Genomic DNA, 7,102 nt, shown 5'->3' with positions numbered 1-7,102 from the left:
GTGTGTATATATATATATACACACACACACAAAATATATATATATGCACAAAACCCATGCAAGTTGATAATCTAAGGCTGTAATCATACAAGAATCCAGGCGTTTATTGGGAAAGCATAGAGTTTGTGCAAAGCTTGTTCCTAAGCCTTTGCAGATTGGAGTGCAAATATACAGTAGGAAGAAGGGTTTGGATAGAGTGAAGCAGTTGGGTGGGTAATAATGGACCTGGGGAAGTTTGGTCATGCATCTTTCTGCTCTTAATATGATTTGAATGCACACCAACTTAAGTGGTGTCCAAATTTATCACACATTGTCATAAACTGAAGCGTGTAGATAAGGAATCTGGTGCCTTTAGCTTTCTCTGAAGTTCAGTTTAAATAGGGATTAATGTGCAGAGCACAGCTGATGCCATTTGAAATCTCAGCTTTGGTTATGGAAGGAGCCTGGAGTAAGTAGGATGCTAATGTGGTTACCACGGGGAATGGCTTTAAAGTAAGGAGTGATAAATGCAAGGCAGTATCTGTAAAATAACAGGCTTTGTTCATCACTTCAGTAAAGGCAGGTGACTGTTAGAAGCCAAAAACATCTAGGAAGAAAATATGCATGAGGAAGGAGGCAGGCACATGCTGTCAGTTGAAGTCACATTGTATTTCATCAGCCCCTCTGTCACAAGGTGAAAACAGTGGGGGAAGCTTTTCAATAGCAGTGATACACAATTTGTACTGCCAGTGACCTTTGAGTGACTGCTGGCCTATCAGGGGGGTTTTGAAACGAAGCCCTTCCTTCAGTCCTTGAATTAGAGACAGACAAACAGCTCTACATGCACACTCCATCTGCTGACCTTGGGTGGAGTCCTTTACATCCTTTAATGAGCTTTTTAAGATGTACTGGAGCATCTTTGTTTCTTTGGCCTCAAAAGGGTGGAAGCCAAGAGAGATTCCATCATTCACGTGCCAAGAATAAAATGACTGTGGAAGCGGAATTCTTTGTCCAAAAACCTCATAATGCACTGTGCATCCTCCCTACAGGCCTTCCCTGCTGCACTGCCCCTTTCTATGAGCTGCACAATGCAGAGGATCCCTCCTCAGTGGTCTCCCACTTGCTTGCACATGGAGGGGTTGGTTCTGCCATCCAAGAAAACAGCAGTTTTCCTACAGGCTACAGCAAGGCAGCCTTCCCTGCATCCCTGTCTGTCTTTTATGCTTTAAATTTGACACATTCAGCCACACTGTGTGTGTTTATACAGTCAGTATATAAATATACCTTGACTTCCTTCCAGCCTCTCTTTATCTCCAGAGATCCAGGCCCCTTAAAGAAAATATTATTCTTTGCTAGCAGCACATAAGCATCAATTTATAGAATTTTTCATAAATAGAGCCTTCCCGGGGGCTGTATTATTGATTTACTTTTCACCTAGCACAGCATTCATGTCTTGATCAGAAAAGGCTGCTCTCAAATTGTGCAGTTCTGGTTTTCCTTTAACTCCATTCTCAAACTGTTCCCTCTTTCTGAGGCCAGTAATAAAGCAGCCTACTTTTGCCAGAGAGAAATATTGTTTATGGTCCAAGTTGTGTCTCTGATAATTGAGGCCTGAATGCCAGACAGTCATAAGAAGTTCCTCCTGGTCACAGAGTTCCACCCAGTTTGTTTTCCTTGCACTAATAATCATTACCCAGACACTGCAGGAAGCTCCGACAGTCCTCCTGTATCCAACAAGCTGTTAAGACTGCATTTCATTACCCATAATATACAAACATGCAGCGTTTCTGGGGATAATAACACATTGTACAGGCAGAGATAAGCTCCTGTCAGGAAGTGTCTATAAAGCACCAGCAATTCCAGCACTTGTTCTCTGTGTTTCTGATATTGTTGGTGGAATTCCAGGTTTGTATCCTGCAAATACAAGCTGTGTTGGCCACTTAGGTGAGTTACAGCATGGTTCTGATCCAGTTCACATTGGGTGGAGAGAAGCACAGCCTTCAGCTGCAGATTCCCACTACTTCTGCTGTTGTTTTTACCACTTGTTAGAGTAGAATATAACCAAGTTTTAGCATGGGAGGAGGACTCACTGTAACAGCCGCTGGGCAAAAGCTGAACAAGTGCACAGTTGTTGCCTCAAAGCCTTTTCATGTCACTTCTGTAGTCATCCCTGAAGATACAGATGTTTACATTGGGACCATTTAAACTCCATTATCTTTGGGATTTGCATCCGTTGGGTAGAGATTATATTCATTCCTTAATTTGTCACAGAAACAATCAAACAAGTCTTACTTCTGTCTCAGAGCCTGGAAAATGAAATAAGGCTTAGGGGGTTCTTCAGGAGATGAGAGAAACAAGGTGATGCTTTTTCACCTGCTGTTGGAAAACCCAAGTTTTTGAGGTGCTTATCCTTTCTGACTGTGTGTCCCAGATGTCATCTGGACCATCAGAATGCTGGAGAACTGCTGGCAGAAACTTCATGTTGGATCAGGACTTGCTGATGCTTTATCTAAGACTCTTCCACCAAGGGAATGAAAACAAAACACCTCTAATATATGCTATTGCCATCGCCCAAGTCTCCAGGCCTTCTGCCTATCTCTGTGCTGCAATAATTGTCCACGGCATTACCGGTATTTTGAGGACAAGACTGATGCAACCCTTTTCTTTTTTACCCCATATTCCAACCATGTAACCAGCTGGAGTTCTGCTTCAAAGGAGAAAACTACTGAAATCTCAGCTGGTTGCTTTGCTGTCGGCCCCTTTCGATCAGGATATTTTATGCTGTTTGTCAGCATGGTTTCTAAACACCCGTGGCCTCAGGCTTTGAAGGAGTTCATCCTCTCCTAAAATTGCTGATGTTCCTTGTTGCATAGTTTGCATAATTTTTGCAGTGGGCTTTTCCTTAAGATTGAGAGTCCTAAGTGGTTCGAAACATACGGAGATCTCCAGTTCTCATCTCCTCTTCATCAGCATTCTGTTTATAGAAGCAGAGCATCTCTCTATCAATCTTCCTTACAGCTCCCCTTTGCTTTGCTCCTTGGACTATACACCGGGGCATAAAGCAGTGTGGAATGTTTCCTATTTTGTGTCCTAATAAGCAAAAACAAGGAGAAAAAAAATAATAAAAGGAGCAGCAACGTGTGCAATAGTTTGCTCCAGCATGTGCTGTAACATTATTAGCTGATTCCTTTGGAAAATTACCACCAGTACAACTTTGCTGACTTGCACATGTATAATGTATAAATAGACCCATCAAAGTTTAATGCACCTTTAGCAATGTGTTTCCTAACGCTGCCTGTCACGGGGGTTTCATTTTTTATCTCAACAGCTTATCACCCTCAGCCTGACATCAATGCACTACAACAAAGGGCAGCTCAACTGTGCCATCCACAGAGGTGCATTTTTTCCCCCTGATGGTTGCTTTTTAACAGCCTTATGACGTAGCCAGGCAGCCTCCCTGCGTTTATCCTTAGTCCTATAGTAGTGCCTACAGACCCTCACCAGGATCCAGGCTAGGTGCACACACACAGAGCAGTCTTTGCCCCCAGTTGATTACCATTTAAACAGACTAATCTAAGCAACATGGAGACAAATTGACTGTATGGAACAACAGCAGATGAGCAAAAAAAAGAGCTTAGATAATCTATAGGTATAGTCTTCTGTGGCTACTGGATCATGCATCAAGTTTTTCCTCAGTATAAATATAAGGGAGAATGAGTGTGAACAGATGGTAACATAGAGGAAAGGAAGAGATGAGCATTAAAATAGAATGTCACCTGGGTGAGAGGAATACAAAGCTGGACTCCATAAAAAGAAAAGGCTGTTGCTTCTAATTTAGGTTTTTGATAGAGGCATTTGCAGAAGTCTGAACACTGTGATTTAAAGAGATGTTTGCCTTACCATTAGGAGCCTGCGTGGCCCATGAATTCTCAGAGCCACAGTCTTCACAGTTCAGGAATACATCCACACATCTCTGGAGAGTGGCTGTAATAAAGCTGTGCATCCAGCATAGGGCATGGAGAGAACACTGGGAAAGGAAAAGATGGTAGAAGTTTCAGCTTTGAAAGTCCAAAGGTGGGCGGTGAAAAAAAATCATGATAGGATATGGACACAACATTGGGAGAACCTGGGTCTGCAGCTTAAATATCAGAGATGTGTGGAAGTCTGCAGTTGTATGGCTTTACCTGTGAACTGAAACTCAAGGGGGAACGAAGTGGGTGTAAGGAAAAAGCCACGATTCAACCTTTGTAGCATCCAGGAGCCTGTGCTGCTGAGCTGTGATCTGCTCTGCTGATTACAGAGGGAGAATGCAGCCACTTGTGGGCTGTGTTGGTTTCAAAACTACCACTCTTGGCAAAGCCATCAGGGCCACCAATAGATGACTGCATATATTTAGATATTAACTTGTTAATTAAATGCATTGCATTTAGCATCTTTACAAAAAGAAAACCCAGCAATGCCAAGACACGGTGATGACTGCTTTGCTCTTTGAGCCAAACTGGTCCTTGGATTTATAGATTCATTTCTTTACATGCTTCCCTCCTGTAAAGAATTATGTTCTGTTGCAGTTCGGGAGCTCTTTCCATAGCATCAAGCTCCCTGATATTTTCAGCCCCCAGAAGAGTTCACTGTGCTACTTATTTTTTCTACAAGCTAGCAGGTTTTGATTTAATAAGGAGTAATAATGTTTGCCAATATGGATTTATTCCAGGGTAATCCAATGGCTTTTCAAAATGGAACTGCATTATTTCCTTAAGGCTCTGGTACAGCATGGCTTCGTGCCTTTCATTGCTTCTCTGCTGCTGGCTGGAATCTTATTGCTTTGTACCACAGACTTGATATTATTTGCCTGCTCAGAGTCTGATTTTGGAAGCAAGAAGGTCTGAGTTCCCTTCCTGCTGCTGTTGTGATGAGCACAAGCAGTAGGTTGTCCTCATTGCTGACAGGTGCAACATTTCACACTGCATTTCCTAAATGCATGTGAACTATTAGTTTAAAGAGCTGTGAAGAACGTGATCTTTTAGCTTACCTTTCCCTCAATCTGTTTACTACATTTGAGTCCACTGATAAATCAGGAGGAATATCTGCACAGACTCCAAAGTTGTGAAACTCCTATGAACTGTCAGGTATTCATTTGTACAGGGACTTAAAACCTAATCTGATGGTAGGAAATTGAAAGCCTTGGTGGCAGCAGCAGCCAAAAGTATTGATCAGGAGATGGTAGGGAAAGAGAGGAGGACAGCAGGAGGGCTGAATGTGGTTCTGAGTCCACCACCCAAGGGCAAACAGCTCTGCAGGCTGTAGAAGTATCAGGAAGCAGCAATACCTCCATGCTGCGTGAGCTGAGACGGGTAAGCAGGAAGAACCTTTTAGCTCCTCTTCCCATTTCCCCCCCCCCCCAACTGCCCACTATTCATTTTAAACATGAACCTTCTGGGGAAATAGAAAACAATCACATATACTGGGAAAAAGATTGGTTTTGTCTCTTCTGTAATGGTTTTCTCCTCTTCCAAACCCATGAAACTTAATTTTTGATACAAAGCCAGAACAGAGAGGCTGTGGGGGTAGGAACTGCATGAGATGGATTTTCTTGTTGCCTTCATCACTTACCAAGCTGCAGAAGCATCTGTAGGATCAAATCAAATTCAGGAGCACCAAGAGCTTGATTAAGGTGGGGAGAAGAGTAAACTTTTCCCTGTGGGGAGAAGTGACAGACAACTGCTATTTCATTTCCAGGATGCTTTTTATTGAGGTAACTGATAGACGTGCTCTTTTCTTTCAGTGTTATCAGAGCACCACTTCAGTCACCTCTTCCATATTTATTAGCAGAAGGGAAAGGGAGAAAGAGGTGAAATTTATAGAAGGTGGCATTAATTACTGCTTACCTTTCTGTTTTGATGCCAGCAAGTGATGTATTTCTAATAGGCTTGCACCACAGGCATGGCAAGCAAGCAACAAGCTTGAATCAGTGCTGGAGCAAAAACTGGCAGCTGAAGAAATCCCAACAAAAACCCCTAGAAAAAAGTTCCATTAAAAGTCAAATAAATTCAGTTTATTACCCCCCATCTTACACTCAGAGGGAGCATCTGGCCAAGGCTCAGCAGTGGGACTTGGGTTAAGCTGCTATATTGTATCGTTGTATCATACACTGTATTATTGCCACAGCAGCAGACACTCAACAGGCCAACCCCCCGCACATTCACTTAGCACTGGAAATAAATACCTTCTTTGGCAAGTGTAACTGACTTAAGACCATCCGATGTATTGTGGCAACACAGTTGGGTGCCACTTCTCCGAGGCAGCTAACAGCTATTATAAGCAAGAAATACCCAGGTTAGGCTCTTTCTCAGTGCCTGGTTTCACTGGGATCTTTGGCAGGACAAGATAAGCCTGTCAGCATACCACTGTTCTGTTAACTGCGTATAATTTGTAATTGACAACTCCCTGGTTGTCTAGATGAGTGTTTCTGCTGCCTCTTATTGGTGCTTTATGAACGTTGTAAGGTAACGCAATGCTGTAATGTGATAGAAAGCACAGCAGTGATAGCAAGGTAGCAGAATCCTAAGCTGCAGCAAGTGAGGATAAGCTCAAATGCAGCAGCCATAAACACAAAAACAAAGAAGGAAAAACCTGCTTACCCTTGGAAGGCCTCAGGTAGGCAAGGATCTCTGGAGAGATGCCCTCGCTTCCACTGCTAACCCTTAAATGAGGGCTGTGAAGGGGTTGATCCCAGCTCCAGCCCTTCCATCACTCAGTACATTGCATGCACCTGAGCTCCCATGGGTTGGCCCTGCCTTCCCACCAGGTGCTCCATCACTGCTTCAAGCTGTGTCTTAGCATTTCCACTACAGGTATTTAATAAAGATGTCGCACACATCCTTTTTTACACATTCTGTAGTTAATTTTTTACTTCAGGAGGTGATGTGGTTTGGGATGGGGTCACAGAGACATTCAGAACAAGGATTTAATTGAGATGAGACCCTTGTTCATTTTTGGTTCCATACCCTCTGCAATAGGCTCTGATTTCCTTTCTGTCTCAGCCTGCTGCCCTTTAGAGTTCTTAACATCTGTGGTTTCTTGCTAAGCCTTGAAGAAAGCCAGGAGGACCTGACATTTGTTATTT

The 7,102-nt window shown here is 43.1% G+C and overlaps 1 long non-coding RNA gene across 1 annotated transcript; it reads right to left on the bottom strand.

The window, feature by feature from the left end:
- Positions 1-218: 218 nt before the first annotated feature.
- On the bottom strand, positions 219-6,671 carry LOC140261500 (uncharacterized). The gene is made up of 5 exons (XR_011905714.1): positions 6,618-6,671; positions 5,865-5,993; positions 5,590-5,674; positions 3,880-4,006; positions 219-3,069 (listed from the first exon to the last, which is right to left on the bottom strand). It is a non-coding gene; the product is annotated as an uncharacterized lncRNA (long non-coding RNA).
- Positions 6,672-7,102: the final 431 nt, after the last annotated feature.

The sequence above is a fragment of the Excalfactoria chinensis genome, chromosome 21 (assembly GCF_039878825.1).
Source record: "Excalfactoria chinensis isolate bCotChi1 chromosome 21, bCotChi1.hap2, whole genome shotgun sequence".
NCBI classification, from domain to species: domain Eukaryota; kingdom Metazoa; phylum Chordata; class Aves; order Galliformes; family Phasianidae; genus Excalfactoria; species Excalfactoria chinensis.
Note: the sequence above shows the minus strand (reverse complement) of the source record. Positions and strands in the feature narration are given on the sequence as shown.